The sequence below is a fragment of the Pantherophis guttatus genome, chromosome 7 (assembly GCF_059756535.1).
Source record: "Pantherophis guttatus breed Tessera chromosome 7, ASM5975653v1, whole genome shotgun sequence".
In the NCBI taxonomy this organism is placed as follows: Eukaryota; Metazoa; Chordata; class Lepidosauria; order Squamata; family Colubridae; genus Pantherophis; species Pantherophis guttatus.
The window spans coordinates 52645449-52662313 of record NC_142069.1 but is presented as its reverse complement, the minus strand read 5'-3'; the positions used below and the strand labels follow the sequence as shown (position 1 = coordinate 52662313).

The 16865-nt window shown below is 40.8% G+C and overlaps 1 long non-coding RNA gene across 2 annotated transcripts in view; it reads right to left on the bottom strand.

Moving 5' to 3' along the window:
- The window catches only part of LOC148112844 (uncharacterized), a 64169-nt gene extending 55790 nt beyond the window's left edge, over positions 1-8379 (bottom strand). Inside the window, exon 1 of one of the 2 annotated variants that reach the window (XR_015728750.1) lies at positions 8220-8379. This is a non-coding gene — a long non-coding RNA (uncharacterized LOC148112844). Of the gene's footprint in view, positions 1-7512; positions 7779-8219 lie in introns of those variants that run through there. The other variant, XR_015728749.1, reaches the window with a different exon arrangement.
- Between the last annotated feature and the right edge of the window lie 8486 nt (positions 8380-16865).

Sequence of the window (16865 nt, the reverse complement as noted above, 5' to 3'; positions counted from 1 at the left end):
AAAGATGGGTAAAATGATATAAGGCATTTTAGGATAAAGTGATTAGATATGTGGCCAGATGGCCTTTTTAAGAAATACTGAAACAGTAGCTACAACCTTCAAAAAGTCTACCTCTGCTGGTTAATTACTTTAATAGTTAAAAAAGGTTAAAATAGACACCATCATCTTATAAAGTTTAAAATTAAATGTTCATCTGTCCCTAATTAATCTGATGAATTTCTACACTTTTTAAACAAAATATAAGAAATAGGAAGACTGCAACTTTGTTGATAAAAGCAGACTCTAATATTCTATCTGAGTTTAGTATGACAACTTCGTACTTCACTAGCCTCAGCCCCTTACTCTGTGCAAGATTGCTGTTTTTATGTGAAACTTTGGCATTTCATGCAAGATTGAATTCAGCATTCTATTATAATTTGAGAGCTCAAGACATAATGAGGCATTACTAAACTATTGTAAAAATTCACACAATTTTATTTATTTTGAAAAGTATCCTAATGGGTGGTACCAGCAGATCTTTTCAGAGAGTACAGTTTTGTAGGAATCTACTACTGAACCTAGAAAGAGAATTTGCATGGATTCTTTTTGGTTGAATGTCAGTTTAATAAGTTGCTCTAAATATTTCTCATAAATAAATAGATCTTCCCACTTTTCACAACATAAAAAAGTTAATAATTTATTATTGTCCTGCATATGTGTCACATGTTCATTTGATAACTAGACAGCCCGTGCCCCATTGGATCATTGTTTCAGAGATATTTCCTTACTGAAACAGACAAAAAGAATAGTCACAGATGGGCAAAAAATCAGTGGAAGTGAGAGTGACTTCTGATTTATTGCTGGCTTCTCTGTTCACTTTCCTTGTGGGAAGCTGGCAGGGAGCATCCAAAATCTTCCTTCCTTCCTTCCTTCCTTCCTTCCTTCCTTCCTTCCTTCCTTCCTTCCTTCCTTCCTTCCTTCCTTCCTTCCTTCCTGAACAAATATACTTTTAAATCTTATATTGTACATATGTTTATGAACAGTTTTGCATAACATATTTTATAAAATATCACAGTGACTTTATGTCCATTAAAGGTTTTGAAATTATTATTTCTTCAAATATTTCAGTTTTCAAAAATGATAATTTCTCTACATCGAATGTAGGATTTCCTTCCACCATGCAAGCAATATCACAGATAGTTTGCATATTTCACCCTATATTTTATCTAAAAATTAGAAGAACCAATATTGATCACTATCTACCCGTATTTTCTGGAGTATAAGACACACTTTTTTCCCTCCTAAAAGAGGCTGAAAATTTGGGTGCATCTTATACTCCGAATGTAACCCCACCCACCCACCAGCCCCCCATCCTTCAGCCTCTGTGCATCCTCTTCCTGGCTGCAGAGATTGCCACCGACAATGACTTGTGTTTTTGGGCTCTGTGCATCGCATTTTCAGCCTCCAAATGCTCCGTTTGACAACCCTTCAAGGCTGCGGGGATCGCCAAAGCACATCACTGCCAATTGCCACACGAAAACACAATGCATTTGGAGGCTGAAAACGTGACATGTGGTGCCCAAAATGACTACCCGGAACAGCTGCTGCCTTCTCTTACCCCTTCCGTGCTTTATCCGCTTTACTCACTGGAGCTCCCTCTGATGATCAGCTGTGCTTTTGAAGCTGTTCTTGAGCCCCAACGCGGCGCTTGCAAGCAAAGCGATCTTCCGCGCTTTGCCTGCTTTTCTAATTGCTGATCCCTCCGATGATTAGCTGTGCTTTAGAACTGTTTTTTAGCCCCCCCCCCAGTCCCAACCTCAAGACCAGTGAGCAAACTAATGTGCTGAAGCTGACCAGGCTAAGGATTCTAGCCAGATGAATACCTGGTAGGCAGATTTTTTTCCCCTATTTTCCTCCCCCAAAATTAAGGTGCGTCTTTTACTCCGGTGAGTCTTTTACTCAAAAAAATACAGTATATAACTGGGCACTAGTGATGAGAATAATAAAAAAGGCTGGAAAAAACCTGATTTACCTCTGGATTTTCTTTAGATAGCTCAGAATTTATACATATTATAATTTCCAAGCCTATGAGAGCAAGTAGAAGCATGCAACAAAAAATCCTTATTGAGTAAAATAGGTCCTATACCACAATCTGGGCCATTTCCAGGAGCACTAATTGTTTGGAATAAATTCTGTAACAATTTTTTAATGAATTCGCTTAGCACATGCAAGAAAATGATCCTTCTACTTTGTTCTACCACTTATTCTGAAATGTAAATACCTAATAATATTCATATTTTATGATTTTTCTGAACTTTGAAATTATATATTATAAAATCAATGGACATGTGTGCATGGTAGTATGTGTGTATAGTTAGAGGATGGATGGATGGATGGATGGATGGATGGATGGATGGATGGATAGATAGATAGATAGATAGATAGATAGATAGATAGACAGATAGATAGATAGATAGATAGATAATCTGTCTATGCAGGCAGTCTTCTAAGAAATACTGGATAAAATGATTATAGAAACTAGCCATACTGAGAAACAGACTAATTAAAATCCCAACAGATAGCAAATAATTAAAATCTTTATTATCATTTCACCAATAGTAGTTCATTCACAGGTAAATTTCAGAAAATAAATATGTTTTATCCATCCTTCTGCTAGCGATTAAAGGTTTTCTTAATCTACTTTGGATCTATTTCTTCAGGATTCAGTTTGATAAAAAAAAGTTGTAGCCAAGTGTACCAGCAAAAACCCTAATTCTTGAATCATGTTATTTTCTATTCCCTTCCATTATACCTAGGGATTTAAGATGGGCCCAACCTGACTGTTTTTCTAATGTTTTCTATGTTTCCTGAACTTGCAGCATGTTTTGTAACATACCCATGTAGTTTCTTCTAGGTCATGTCTGTAGCTCTCTATAGATCAGGCATTAAAATTTGATTTTCAAAAAATATATTCAGAAGTCAACTTTGATTGAGTATGAGGAGTGTAGGAACAATTCAAAATAAAAAATAAAATTTCCTTGTTGGAGTATGAGAACATTTAGTTGATAAGAATTAATAATACCCGTTTAACTCCCCAGGACATTGTGATCAATTGGCAAAATATAAAAAGTAAATGTTGCAATTAAGGCAGGAGATTTAAGGCAACTGTAGAAGGGAAAACAATTGTCTTGAAATGAGGAAGGAGAGTGTTGGATATGTTAAGTATGAATAGCTCACCTGCAGATTCCTCAGGACAATTTATCCTGTTCCAAAATGGTAAAGGTTTTATTTCATAATTACAGTGGGAATTTTAGATATCTATTTTGTTTGGATCCTGAAAACTAACAAATGCTTGTGGTATTTATATGGTTTTATAAAGTGCCCTCTCTCACTCTCTCTCACTCTCTCTCTCTCTCTCTGTGTCTGTGTGTTTCAAATAAAACATTAAGCAAGAGGGGTTTTTTCCTCCCAAGTGAAAGAACAAAACGGAGAAATCTGCTTCCAATTCATGGTGACAAATGTAATAAAAAATACAAATCAATACATATTTAATTTTTAAAATAAACTTGTAAGTTTATCTTAAGTCCCTGGTGTTCTATCCTGGCAAGTTGCTAGACAAACAAACAATCTCCTTTGCATGTAGGAAGTCTGAGCTTTTAATCAATATAACAAAATATTTCGAGGCCTCTTGGCATGAGAAAATGTTTTGCAATCAATTATTTTTATCATAAGCCTGCCCTGCTAAAAATGTAACTTAATATATTCTTCAGTGTAGTTACAAGCTGATTTATAATTGGACTTAATATTTTCTGTAGAGTGAATCAAATGGAGGGCAAGAAGTGATTTGTGAATATCTCATGAGTCTCACATGTGAGTACATGAAAACTCAGATGACACAAGATATCAAAAGTGAATGGCTGCACATGAAAAAAAAATCAAAACAAAAAAGATGTTTATCTAGTATGTGACAGGTCCCACCACACTTATTACACGGGATACAATTAAAAAATTTGACTGTACATGTTAATATCTCTTCAAATGTTACATTAGATGTTATCAAAGATCTGAGCATTCAGAATCATAATTTCTTAAGAAATGTTAATATTGTTTCATTAATATCTTTTTTTAAGCCTGCCTTCAAATTTTATGCTTTTTTAAAATATTAGGCCAATTTCTAGCTCATAGAGATAGAAATTATGCTCCTACTACCTTTCTACTTAAAGATGAAACAACTGTGAGCTATATGCAGTTCTCAGCCAAAAATTGTATTACAATATTAATCAGAATTCTCTGATTTGCTTTAAACACCTGTTTGCTTTAAAATATGGCAGAAATAAAATTCTTCTTCATCCTTGTATACATTGGAACTAGTTTTCCCTTGGCTTTATTTTTACCCATGAAAAATGACTGAAATCAGAATTTTAAATACTATTAGTTATTTTGTACAGTAATGGTTTCACATACCTCAAAGATTGGGGAGTGATCTAAGGAACTGAGTAATTTGTTTTTTTCTATATAGAGATGGACTTTATCAATTGTAGTATTGATAATGTAAATTTCTATATAGAGGGGACAAATTACTCAATTTCTTAGATCTGTCTGGATTAGACCAACTGGATGGATGGTTTGTGGACTCTTTTTCTGCCTGCAAGTGGCAGAAACATCAACCTCTTAACTACCAAGCATCAACTTGATGCTTCCTGAAATTAACACTGTCAGAGGGAATTAGTGACTCACACCATTACATATTCAAAGGGCCTCTAAAGAAAGGGCATCCATGAAGAATGATTGCACAGTTGTAAAAGGGGTAGAACTTGATTGCATAGTTTTGGCTGCTGTGTTGAGATATTTGACTTCATTGTGGACACTACTGAACATATGGAAAATATTTCCAAATAAGATGATGTCAACTGGCTTTTGTTGTTTCAGGAAGAGGAGAAAAAGAAAGATTTGAGACATTCTCTCAGCCTCCCTGTGTATACTGTTGTCTAGACTTGCTTTTCTTTGTCTACCTCATAACAGACATGTTTGTGTCTGCAGAGAGCTCCCATAAAACTCCTATGACAATCCATTCTGCAGAAGTAATCAGGGAGGAAAGCTGGTCTCACCATTTGCAGTCTGACTTAGAGGAGGTGATAGTTATGTGTTTGTATATGTGCATGAGTTCCTATTATTTATCTATAGCCTCCTTTTTATTCAGTGTTCAGCCTGCTCTGTTTAATTTTTTCCATTATATAGCTTTTAAAAAGATATCTACATTCACACCATTTTCATGAATATCAATTCCTGGAATAGGCACCTTGTATCCATTCCACCTAATCTATGCAGTTTTGTAAATAACATTGCCCAAATGTTTTCCACTGAATTCAGTTGTCTAGATTCTGTGCTTGTTTGGGTCATAATGCATTTCATTTTGGCAGATCATACTGTTAAAATATTACTAAGATGGTATCTTTTGTTTAAAAGCAAAGAACCAGCCCTCCACTGTCTATCCCCCATCTCAACAGAAAAAAAAAATCCCAAACAAAATTTCAGATATTTATGCTCATAAATGTATATGTGGCACAGTTTTGTCCACTTTGCATCCTTCCTTCGTCCACTTTGGATCTCAACTTCTCTCCAAACTTATTTTATTGTAATTTCCTCCATACCACTGCTTTAGTAACTTTATTGAACTGCATACTGTATATCATTTTTAATGAATGGAAGCAATGGAACTTATATATCAGTAGACATGACAATGATTTTATTGCTAGCCTTTCTTTCCTGATTAATAAAATTAAAATCTGAAAACTATAAAATGCTATAAATTGTGATATATAAATATTGTGATAGATTGCATTTGGAAAAAATTATAAGGAAATTTAAGTAGAAAAAAATCTTCATAAACAGAAGATGCTTGGAAGGAACCAAAAGGGAATGCATATGGAACATTAACTTGGCTCCCAAACAACAATGTGCAATAATTGAGAAATGGCTTAAACAATTATTATTTCAGAGATGAAAACATAGTACAGGGCTTTACAAGAACATCTGCTTGTAGTGCACTGATGGGGAAAAAACTCCTCTAACAAAAGGAACTGTGGTCCAAATGTTTACTCAGATCTTGACTGAAATCCAAACTGTTCTGATGTTCCAACATGCAGTTACATCACAAATGTGCCAACTTTATGTGAAAGAATCTGTTATTATAGTAGATGTAGGGTATTCTAAAAATCTCATAACTGCAGTTTTCCATTTCATTTTTTTCAGATCTATTTGAATGTTTATCACTGTATCCAGATTTCAAAAACATATCTGAATGGAAATGTTTAGTGTTCAAAAATTTTAGCTTTTTTAATATATATACTCTTCCATCTCTTTTGGGTTTTTTTGAAGGTGGTTTAAAAAATCTGGATTTTTCTCTTGCCCCAGATATGTCTTTATTTAATGTGTTTGTTTGTTTAAATAATAGTCAGATCTTCCATTCTAAATCTAATCTCTGGGACAGTGGTGAAATCTGGCCAGATCTATCTGGCTTGCGCGAACCAGTAGTGCCACTGGCGGGAGGCTCTGCCCACCTGCTGGGACGTCATTACGTCCTGTTTTTGACCCTCTGCACATGTGTAGAAGAGGCAAGCACAAACATAGTGTGTGCATGCTCCCGTGCGCTCCCGTTCCTGAACCGGTAGTGAAGGTAAGTGGATTTCACCGCTGCTCTGGGGTATAGTTGTACAGATCTGGGGGGAATTGGGGGCCTCATATAAACTTTGCAATATGTCAAGGGTTGTTAAAAGGACAGAAGACTGCAAAGATTCATGAAATAGAGTTAAAAGTTATTTGGCTACAGCCTTAACAAAAATAAGTCTTAAAAAAAAAAAAAAGCTGAGTCATTTCTGGTAACTACAAGAACATATAGTTCTTTTGGCAATAATAATAGCCTTCTTTTGGAAAAAGTTTGGGGGGGAAAAAAACCCCTGCTTCAGGGGTGGGTTCCAAACTTTTTTACTACTGGTTCTGTGGGCATGGCTTATTTGGTGGGCGTGGCTTGGTGGTCATGTGACTGAGTGGGTGTGGCCAACTCAAAGTCACTCATGGCAAGGTTGGCAGCACCTTGCTGTGAGTGACATCAAGTTGGCCACGCCCACTCAGTCACATGACCGATGCTGCAGAGACAGAGCAATTTCCTATGTACCTTCCCCTGACCCTTGGGCTGACAAAATAAAAGCCTGCCTGCCTAGCAGCCCAAACTGGAAAATGATGGGGGGGAGAGACACTTAATATCTAGAAAAACAGCCTTTCTTTTAATTGCCTCATCAAACCACAAACTCCTCCGATCAGGGCTTCAGTCTCTGAGTAACAGGTCGGACGAAGAGTGGGGAAGTGACTAAAGGGGGAGAGAGGGACAAAGCCCCCTTAACGTGGATGCACATAAAAAAAAGGTGGCATTTTGACAAACTTCTCCCCCAAGACCAAGAAGAGATTTATTTCCCTCTCGCCCTCCCCCCAACATTTCCAAGAGCCTCCAACTTTGCAGCAGCTGCTGCTCCTCACCTCTCCTGTCCCGGAAGTGGAACCAGGCGTGTTTCCTCCCCCAAGTCATTGTTGGAGCATCAGAGATCTAAGGAAAAGTCTTCTAGCTCTTCACAATCAACTTTAAGAGAGGCGAGAAGCCAATGCAAAAGAAGCAGCAGCGGAGCCGATAGGGATTTTTGTGTGTGTGTGTGTGTGTGTGTGTGTGTGTTTGTCCTTCTGCGGTCCTCTCCCGGGGGACAGCCAGGGTTTCGCCGCCGCCTCTTTCCTTCAGAGGGGCTGCCTCCAAGTCCTTGCGAAGGGATAAACACACACACACAATGTCTCTGACGTTGCACAATGACTTGGGGGAAATCTAAGGAAACGTCTTCCAGCTCTTCATGATCAACTTTAAGAGAGGCGAGAAGCCAACGCAAAAGAAGTGTCAGTGGAGGCAACAGGGCAGGGCATGTGTGTGTGTGACAGAGAAAGAGAGAGAGAGACACATCCAGCCACCCTCCCCCAGCATCGCTGCTGCTCCTGCCCTGCTCACCTCCAGCATAGCAGCTCTGTCTCCCTGAAGGGCCGCCCGCCCACCCACTGGCCGGGCTGGAAGGCAGGCAAGCATGGTAGGGCCATGAGGAAGGGAGCTAGCTAGCTGAGCAGCCCCGACATGCTTGCCTGCCTTCCTGGTGGTCCCCGTTGCTTACCTTCCTCCCCCACCACCGCTTCTTTTTTTGGCTGCTTACCTTCCACGGTGGCTGGTCCAGAGTTGGGAAAGCAAGCTAACCCGAGTTTTTGGCAGCCCCCAACCAGCTGTCAGTGCTGGAAAGTGGCTGGCCAGAAAGCCTCCGAAAAGGCTTTTTTGCCAGCCACTTTCTCCACAGGCTGCCAAAAAGCATCTGCTATTGTCGACATGTTCTTTGAGCATGCACATTCCATTGGACTTGCAAGGCAATAGGATGTGCATGTGCAAAGAACATGGCGGTGATGAACCGGCCACGGAACCGGTTCGGGGGTGTGGCCAGCCAGCAACTACTACCAGTTCTCCGAACGATGAGAGATTTTTACTACCGGTTCTTGAGAACCGGTGCGAACCGGGAGCAACCCACCACTGCCCTGCTTGAGTTGGATTAGATGACCTATAAGGTCCCTTCCAACTCTGTTAATCTGTTTTTTAAAAAGTTGTTTTGTTGTTGTTCTCCCCAATTCTCAACTAGCCTTGAAATGGAGATTCCCGCATCCAACCACTAACTTGGCCAATCCTACTTAGCTTCAAAGCCCAGACAGGGTTGGCTAAATGTTGGCGTCTGGTTAACAAAGACTGTTTTTTTATGTTTCTGCTTTACACAACTATCTTGAACAAAATAATGAGAATTCCATTTTCATTATCTAATATCCCAACTTCAGGATGACAGTCTATAGTATCATTTTATCCTGAATCAAAGTAATGTTGGCTTAAATTAGACATTTAAAATTTAAATGTTCATCAGTATTTATGGATGCTAGGCTTGTATTTCTCATTTAAATAACTTTATAATTATTGATACCAATTATTGATATAGTTATAATTTTAGTTATAATTTTATAGTTAGTGATAGCAACAATGTGAAAATGATCTGAAGATGTTACAAATAGGTTGGAATTTATTTGACACCTTGTAAATATGGTGCCTGCCAGATCTCTTCAGGGAATATATAATATTTATTTGACTTTGAAGACAAATATAATAGCTCCTGCATTCACCCAAGTCATATGCTAATATTTGTAATTTCATAAATTTGCAAAGCAGTTTCCATTACATGTATTAAGAGAAACATTATGCAACCCAGTTCAACATTTTTTGCAAAAAAATTGTGTGTTGGGGGAAACGTATATTCAAAAACATACAGGATGAACAAAAATATGCATCTAGGAGAAATGTAAACAAAAATGTAAAGAAATATTCAGGCTATTTTGGGGGGAAATGGGCAAATCAGTGCAGAAATAGTCTATAATGAAAAAGTGATTGAAAGTGACATATTTCGTTTTACAGTCCTCCATTACTATTTCCTTCTTCAATAATGTTTCGTTTAAAGATATATTTTTTTAGAAAAATATGTATATACTTTTATATCACCATTTTTGTGTCTTCTTAGATCTACTGACTCTAAATTGTCCATTATGTAAAAAAATATATACTTTCGGTGATTTCCCTTGTCTTATTTTAATGTCTTTCTCTGAGGCTCTGTCCTTTTGTGGAGAAATTCCTTCCTTCCAGTCCCCCATTAAACACCAATCTTCATATGGTAAGTCTATTAATTTGTCCATAAATCCTTTGTAAAAAGTAACCTTGTATTTATTTGGAACATAAATTCTCATTATCAGAGTCTTGGTTCCATACAAAATCGCCTCCACCCCCATATACTTAACACAATCATTAGTCAGTATCAGTTCTAGGTATAATTGAGGTATATATGGTATACAAAACAACTCAATTTCTCTTTTTAAATCCTGCTGAAATGAATCTTTTGCCCAATTTTTTTTGCAAATCAAATATTTTACTTCCTTTTTTCCTAATATATGTTGCAATTTTTTAAAATTGTGAAATAATTTTTGAGGAGCTCTATCTATATTCCATGTTAGACATTTATAATCCATTTTTATGACTAGAACTTAGAAAAGTTAAGATCTGTAGCACTTAGTGTGGTGGTCTCCTTCTCAGCTTTTTGTTGTAGCCGTTTAGGGTCCAAAGTGCCAAAGCCCTTTATCATTTCATTTGCATTTCTTCTACTTCCCATTTGAACTTTTCTAGAAATTTGGGACTGAGTTCAATCTGAACATCTCTTGTTTATAAGTGACCATTCCTTCCAATTTAGTCCATCAAAATGGCATCTTTTATATTTGAGTTTGACAGTCAAAAATAAAGATTATTTCCATTTGCAATGTTTAATTGGGATTTCTTTAACTATAATAACATCTGCATTGGGTTTTTTTTGTATAAAAGTTTTTTATTTTAAAACAAACAACAAAAAACAAAACATAAAAACATTCATCATTCTATACAATCACAGACAGTATATCAGTCGGTGACATTCTTTTGTGCTCCTCCACTCTTGTAATTATCACTAGATGTCCCAAGCTCATTTCCTTTAGAAATTATATCACTTAATTTATATCAACTTCCACTTATTACATAGTTATCTCCAAGATTTATTATCTATCCATTGATAAAATAAGTCCCATATCAAGTAATATTGTTTATCTTCCTGTTCTCTAATTTCAAAGGTCAGTTTACTCATTTTAGCACATTCAATCATTTTGTTAATAATTTCTTCATCAATAGGTATCTTTTCTCCTTTCCAATTTTTAGTAAACACAATTCTAGCTGCTGTTAAAAGATTCACAATTAAATATTGCAATTCTTTACTGTATGTCTCTGGTAAGATCCCTAATAAAAATGTCTCTGGTTTAAAGTTGATATGTCTCTTACTCATTTTATCCAACCATGTGTGTATCTTAATCCAATATCTCCTTGCTTCTGCGCATGTCCATCACATGTGGTAGTAAGATCCTGGAGTCTGATGACACTTCCAACACTTCTCCGATTTATTCTGGAACATTCTAGCTATCCTCGCTCGGGGTAGATGCCACCTGTAATATCTGCATTGTTAATCTTCAATCTGGTAGTAAAATGCTGGTGGAAAACCTGATCTCTGATCTTCTTTCTGACAAAGCACATAAGAATATTCCTTGGTACATTTCTTAATCTTTCAAACCATGTATTAATTCAGTAAATGTTATTATTTTTAAGCTTTCATTTGGGTTTTCCCAGATATGCCAATATGACATCTCTAATAAAGTGGAACTTTGAGGAAACTCAAGGCAGGAAGCTGTGGCACCACTAAGCAGGGCATCTACCTCCTTTTATTTGATGTCCAGAAGGTTGTTCCACAGTCTCCCGCACCGGGCTGAGCTACTAGAATGACAGCCACTGTAGGGATTGGAATGGCGCAGCAACAGAGCTTACTGAGCCAGCCCGGCATGGTGTTGCAAGGACCACAACCAGAGCTGCTGGGACCAAGTGCTCTACCCCAGCAACCTGCATTCAGACTACCTCCGGCAGACCAGATTCCTCCTGGATGGGAATTTTATCCCAACCAGGGATGGGTGCAATACCAATGGACGCCTGCCCCAATCCTGCAGCCCATATCCATCTATCAACTTCCAGCCACTGGTCCTGGGATCCCAGCCAATACTGGCCCAACCACCTGTGCAGCTCCAACAACTGGCCATGGCCCCATAACAGATTCCAGCCCAGCAGCCAGTGCCAGCCCAGAAGCCAGTGCCAGCCCAACAGCCTGCGCAAGCTCATCAACTGGCCCAGCAGCTCCCCCCTCTCACTTCAAGGCAGCCTTTGACAGGACTCCAGGGAAGCTAGCCTATTTCCTCAACCAGGTCTGGGATTAGATTGACCAATATGGAAATCAATACCCATCGGATCACAGATGGCATGAACAAGGGAGAGGCGATGAACTGGATAGCGGAGCTTCATGACGAAGAAGCCTCTGACCTGGACAATGCCGATGAATTCATCCAACTACTCTGAGGCCAGTTTGAAGACATGGTCCACAGAGTAGAATCTGTGTCCCATATTAAGGCACTAAAGCAACCCGGCCGGGCCCCCAAGGAGCTAATTTGGGAATTTTGGAGACCAGCTGGGAAGCTGAGAGACTGCTCAGAATGCCTACTGGTCTACCACTTCAAGGAAACCCTCAGTCCAGACCTTAGGCAAGCTTGTGGCATCAGGGTAGTACCGGAAGGCAGACAACCATGGTACAATACCACTATGGCCATAGATCTGTAAATTCACCCCCACAGAAAGCCTACTACAGAGAAACCCATGAGAAGGCCTTTGGGTCACCAAACCCCAACAAAGCTGCCAGCAGTGCCACCTCCCACACCATCCGGGACCATCCAGTGCTACCAGTGTGGCCCGCATGGGCACCCGGCTTCCGAATGCTTGGCTTTGGCCCCGGTCCCCCAAGCCCAGACTTCAGCCACACCATGGGCAAGGAAGACCCTGCAGAGATCATCCGATAAAGGAAGAATTACCAAGCAGGCTGTGGAGGTTCCACTCCTTCCCACTGAAGTCGAGGGAACTCCAGCCAAGGAAACCCTTCCAACCCTCGCTGAGGGAAGCAGTGGCAATGACCACCTGATGGTAAGTGAAGCCATCCACCCCTTTACTATCAAAACCCAGATAGTAGTGCCAGAAACAGGGGCCCAAGGGGAAATAGAGGCCGTCATGGACACCGGCTGCACCAGATGCCTAATCAGCCTCCCCGTAGTCAAGCAGCTAGACATACACATGAAATCCCTAGCTCACCCCATCCACTTTGAGCAAGTTGATGGGACACTAATCGGCAGAGCCCCTGCCACACTAGTCACAGAGCTGATCAGACTAGAAATGGGCTATCACTGAGAACTCATTTGATTTGTCATTGTGGTCTGTAAGTGCCAAGGGAATACTGGGACCTATCAGGAGTTTTTAGTGAAGAAGATTGCAACTGCCTCCCCCCTCACTGTGCAACAGATTGTGTGATCAAATTCATGCTGGAGGCCAAGCTGCCCAAACAAAAGATGTACTCCATGACCCCCAAGGAAATGGAAGAGCTGAGAAAGTACATTGATGCCAACTTAGTGCGGGTCTTCATCCAACCCACAAAATCCAGGGTGGCTGCCCCACTACTGTTCAAAGAAAAAAAAGATGGGGGGATAAGGCTTTGTGTGGATTTTTGTGAAATTAATGCCATGTGTGTAAAGAACACCTGCCCCCTCCCACTTATGAAGTACATGCTAAACCACTTAGCCAAGGGCAAGATGTTCACAAAACTAGACTTGAAGGGACCCTACTACTGCATCAGAATCAAAAAAGGAGATGAATGGAAAACAGCCTTCAACTGTCCGCTTGGCAGCTTCCAATTCAAAGTCATGCCATTCGGTCTGCAAGAGCCCCAGCAGTCTTCATACAATTAATCAATGAAGTGCTGCATGAACACTTTTACAAAGGGTCCTAGTCCTAGTTTACCTGGATGACATTCTCATATTCAGCAAGACCCTCAAAAAGCATGTAAAGCTAGTGCGGCAAGTGCTGAAAAAACTCCTCGCCGCTTAACTCTACGCAAAGCTGTCAAAATGTGAATTCCATCAATGTTAGGGTTCCAAGTAACACCCCCAATGAAAGAAGACTCTGAGGCCAGAACTTCCTCAAAATTTCATTTTATTAGAGATGTCATATTGGCACATCTGGGAAAACACTAATCTGAAAGCTTCCAGGTTTTCCCCACCCATAGAAAAGTCCAAGTCCCTTCCCCTGCACCCATATGTCCATCATATGGGCCAATCAACGCACCGTCCCAACTGGAGATGCCTCCCAATCACGCCATTCCAGGTGCAGGCTGGATGTCCTTGACTCTCAGAGAAAAGAATATTATAGCTAGATATCCCCGCAACTCCATGCAATCCCCGCTCTCAATTTCCCACAGCTCTAAATGTGGCAGCCCTGAAGATCTAAAGAAAAAGATGGCCTCCAGGGCTGACAGGCTGCCCCCCCTCAACCGATGATCATGTCCTGCAACAAGAGGAACATAGGGGGTTAGTACCATATTCCCTAACCACCTCCCCCCCCAGGGGTACCCTTTGGCTTATCAGGAAATTTATCAGGGAATTGTTTCACTAGTCTTTCTGCCTTTACATCCCAGCTCTTAACTCAAGTAGCTTTAGACAAAAGGTACCCTTTCCAACGAACTAAATATTGTAACCAACCTGTATACAATATAGAGTCTTGGGTTCTCTTAACTTCATAATGAGTCTCTCCTTGCACCACTATAGGCTTGGGTGCTGGTCAGTCCCAGTTCTCTTGTTGGTAATCCATATAACATCTTATATATTGTTCCACCATTGCGTTCACTCATTACACGGCCCTGTTCATGGAAAGCTGAGCTAAGTCCCTGAGTGGACCTGACCAATTTCAGGAACTCCATCCATGTTGTGACCTAGGCCAAATAGTGATTACCAAAAACAAGCCAGAACAAACTTATTTTATTAAAACAGCTGAGAATTAATTCATTCTCAGCTTAGTCCAAAACAAATTCTTCATAACCAGTCCATCGGTCTTATCACCAACCTTTGATGTCTTTGGCAACCTGCCAAAGGCTTTTCTTGGCAAAAACCCCACAAGGTTCAAGAGACGCTGACAAGAAGCACTGGAATCAACGTTGCTTTTCTACAAAGAACCCAACGGCTTGTTGCTGCTCTTTTAAGCCTTATGGGATTGGCCAATCATCTTCTGGCCTTACTCCCGAGTTGTCCTTTTTGCTTCAGCTACTCTTGCCTTCTGGCAGCTCTTCACATGCATGCACTAAGAACAAGCTCCTCCTGTTCCTCTGCCTCTCTGCTGTCCACCTCTGGAGGCTCTGGAGTCCGTGCATTGCTCCCAGATGGCCCTGGTCCCATCTCTGCCTCCAACACAGAGCCCTCGTCTGGGCCTTCCCCTGACTCCAGGACAGGCCCATTGTCCTCCCCAGCCTCCTCACTGTCTGATTCCACTGCCAGGACCGCAGGCTGCTGGTGGACCACAACAATCCAGAACTTAGCGGTGAATTGGATCGAGATTACCCGGCAGGGTGAATTGGATTGAGATTACCTAGTGGGGTACTCCATGCAGTCAGTAAATTTGCTAGATAAACACCGTTGTCAGTTTCTTCACTGAGGGTAATCCTGAACAGGCAGTGAAGTGGACTTGCTTCGAAAACAAGTCTATCACTGTCCAAATCACTGTATTTCATCCATTCTCATTGTGATTTCCTCCCAGGGTTGGCTGGGGTTGGCTACTTGTTGGAGGAGCCAAGGAGGTTTCCTTTTTACATAATCTTCCACATTGGCATTCATCTTTGGCCACCTAAACTGTCTTCTGGCCAGGTGCAGAGTTTTCAAAACCCAAAATGGCCTGCCAGTCATGAGTTGTGGCTGTACTGTAAGACTTCCAGCCTCAAGCTGGCAGGGACATACAGTTTGGACCCTTTTCAAGCCAGCCCATCCCTCATGGTCAAGACATCTTTATTATTGGTGAGTCATTGGTCGGCTTGGAGTGCTGCTTTCAGTTCAGCTGTCACTTTGTCCTGTGCAGGATCGGGTTGGTGTCTGGCTTGGCCCATAGTAGTGAATTGCACTGCTAGTTGTGAAGGAGGGATGATGGCTTGGATGACTTCTTCCCTCCAACTATCAAACTGTGGTTTTCTCGATAATGCATTAGCTAGCAAGTTCTTCCCCCACCCCGGGATGTGTTTTAGCTCAAAGTTAAACTGCCTGAAGTATTGTGCCCAATGGATTTGTTTGGGAGAGAGTTTTCTAGGGGGGATTTAGGGCTTTGAGGTTTTTGTGATCGGTGCAAACCTTGAAAGGCACTTTATCTCCTTCAAGAAATTGTCTCCAGGATAGGAAGGCCCAGCAGACTGCATAGACTTCCTTCTCCCAAATTGCCCACCATCTCTCAGTGTCGGTGAGTTTCTTGGACACATACACACAGGGCAAAAGCTGACCCTGTGGGTCCTTCTGTAGGAGCACAGCCACCACTACCATGTCACTGGTGTTCACCTGGACAATGAATTGTCTTTCAGGGTCAGGGTGTTGAAGGATTGGCTCCTCGGCAAAGAGCCGTTTTAATTTTTCAAAGGCCATTTGGCAGTCCATTGACCAGGTGAGCGGTTGTGATGGTTGTGGTTTTGTGGGAGAGGCCCTGTTTTTAATAGTTCTGTTAAGGGCAACATGACTTCTGCAAATGCTGGGATGAATTGCCTATAGAAGTTCACAAAACTCAGGAAACTTTGGAGTTGTTTGAGGGTGTGTGGGGGCTGCCAGTCTAGCACTGCTTTCACTTTCCCTGGCTCCATCTCCACCTCTTTGCTTGACACTTGGTAGCCCAGGTAGTCTAGGGAGATTTTATGGAATTCACATTTTGACAGTTTCACATAGAGCTTTGCGGCTAGGAGTGTTTTCAGTATTTGCCGCACTAGCTTAACATGCTCCTCTATAATCTCACTGAATATGAGAATGTCATCTAGGTAGACTAGGACCCCTTTGTATAGGTGCTTGTGCAGCACCTCATTTATCAGCTGCATGAGGACTGCAGGGGGCCCTTGCAGGCCAAATGGTATGACTTTGAATTGGAAGCTGCCAAGTGCACAGTTGCAAGTGGTCTTCCATTCATCCCCTTCTCTAATACATATGTGGTAATAGGCTTCCCTCAGGTCCAGTCTGGTGAACACCTTGCCCTTGGCTAAGTGACTTAGCATGTCTTTCATGAGGGAAAGGGTGTAAGTGTTCTCATGCACATTGCATTAATTTCACAAAAA